The following is a 2,500-nucleotide window of genomic DNA, read 5'->3' on the forward strand; positions in this document are numbered from 1 at the left end:
ACCATAGTACCCACTAAATAACATTCCGTCCACTCAAGGTCATGCAACAGGCCTAACGCACACGTGCACACATAGCAAGTCCGCTGTGGCACTTTGAGTAGAACCTGTCCAGACCAGACACACACACACGCACACTCTAATGTAGATCTTCAGGTGTGTGTGTGTGTGTGTGTGTGTGTGTGCGAGGTGCTATGCATAGTTTTGTTTTTTTGGTTTGCTTACTGTTCATCAGAAGATCTGTGATCTGTGTGTGTGTGTGTGTGTGTGTCCTCAGCTGCCTGTAGGGAAACGAAACAGACACACGTCACTAGCACCTCCATCTGTCATTTCCTCACTCTTGCTATCTCTCTCTCTCTATCTATCTATCATTCTATATCTCTCTATCTCTCTCTGCTGTCTGTCTGTCTGCCCCCCTCTCTGCCCCCCCTCTATTTCTCTCTCTCTCTCTCTCTCTCTCTCTCTCTGTCTGTCTGTCGTTTGTCTCCCTCTTGCACAGCTGCACAGCTTACATAACTGATCGTCAGAGTGAGGACCCTGTTTCATGCACGCACACAAGCGCGCACACACACTCACTCACTCTCTGACAGAGTCACATACACACACACACACACACACACACACACACACACACACACACACACACACACACACACAGGCACAAGTAATTGCTCTGTTATAGCATCATAGATGCACTGAATCACGCACACACACACAGATAAGGTGTGAAATATCAGAGAGGGAGAGAGTGCAGAGAGAGTAAAACCAGTGCGGGAGACACACACACACACACACACACACACACACACACACACACACACACACATTGTGTGTTGTTCCTCCTGTTCTCTAGGGGTCTGAACTGAAGTAGAGCTTTATGAGGTTGTGCAAGTTCTCCGAGTGGAGGTGTGGGGCATTGGTTCTCTGTGTGAGGGTTCTAGGGACTGACTTCTGGATGTTCTGAAGATTCTGTGTGTTGGTAAGATCTTCACTGTGTTGCTGGTGAGATCTTTACTGTGTTGATGGTGAGATCTTCACTGTGTTGAGGGCTGTATCCTCACTGTGTTAAATTCTTCACTGTGTTGCTTGTTAGATCTTCACTAAGTTGATGATTCTAGATCTAGAGTAATCGGGCCGAATATTTTGAATTTTTTAAGTAACCGGCATCAGCCGATATCTTGGTATACTAAACCGATTAATGGGCAGGTGCATCCATGGGCAACCCAGTGTTGTTCCTGTGGAGCATGTGCCCCTTGTGGCAATTGAATTACCAGCAGACTCCAGCTGGAACTTTTGGAAGAGTACAGCATTGTTTCCTGGCAGAAAACGGAAAGGTTTTAGCCATCATCATGTTATCATTCTTTACCATGCAAATAGAGAGAAATAACGGCCAAAAATCAGCAGCATATATACTGTATACCATCGGCTGACATTGATTTCTAAATTTCGGCATCGGCCATAAAAAAAACCTATATTGGTACTTCTAGTTAGATCTTCAGCGTGTTGATGGGGAGATCTTCACTGTGTTGATGGGGAGATCTTCACTGTGTCGATGGTGGTCAAATGTTCAGAGCTATATTCTCACATTCTGTTACATTCCACTGTGTTGATGGTTGATGATTATGATTGGTTGAGTCGCGTTCGATGCCGTTGTATATTTTCCCAATATAGCACGGCTGAGACCGCATTTTGGTTCTATATGAATGCACTTGCAGAATGCATAACGTTTAACAAGATACAAAGTAATACAGTAGCTGAGCAACAATTCGGATACAAATCTACTAGTGGTGGAACTATTCTGTGGGGACTCCATGGAAGAATTGACATTTGTAGATGAAATAGCTTTAAAATATCATGATTATTTGTTTATTTTGTACCAATTTTTAATGTCCTATGTAGTAGCCGTTTTATAAAAGCAATAAGCCCCTTGAGGCCGTTCTATATCGTGAATATAGCACAGCTGAGGGTTGTTTAACGTCACTCGCTCGCTTTGTGCTTAACAACATCCCTCAGCTGTGCTATATTCACGATACAGAACGGCTTCTCGGGGCTTATGGCTGAATTGTTACATACACTACTGTGTTGATGGTGAGATCTTCACTGTGTTGATGTTTAAATCTTCACTGTGTTGATGGTGAGATGAGATCTTCACTGCATGTTGATGGTGAGATCTTCACTGTGTTGATGGTTAAATCTTCACTGTGTTTATGGTTAGATCTTCACTGTGTTGATGGTTAAATCATCACTGTGTCGATGGTAAAATGTTTAGGGCTATATTCTCACATTGTTACACTTAACTGTGTTGATGGTGAGATCCTCACTGTGTTGAGATCTTCACTGTGTTGAGATGGACTCTCTTGAATATCATGTTCCACTGTTGGGTCTCTACTAGTTTGGGAGTTCTGACATCATTACGGTCATGTTCTTGGGGGTTCTAATATTGTTCTAATTGGGAATGCAGTGGGAGAGTGATGGCCAATGGCGTGACTCCTTGAGAAGAGCG

The 2,500-nt window shown here is 43.6% G+C and overlaps 1 protein-coding gene across 2 annotated transcripts in view; it reads left to right on the forward strand.

Annotated features, from left to right (window-relative positions):
* sik2b (salt-inducible kinase 2b) overlaps nt 1-2,500 on the forward strand; it is a 39,294-nt gene that overhangs the window by 25,749 nt on the left and 11,045 nt on the right. The window lies entirely within an intron of this gene.

This window comes from Sardina pilchardus, chromosome 19, assembly GCF_963854185.1.
Source record: "Sardina pilchardus chromosome 19, fSarPil1.1, whole genome shotgun sequence".
NCBI lineage: Eukaryota > Metazoa > Chordata > Actinopteri > Clupeiformes > Clupeidae > Sardina > Sardina pilchardus.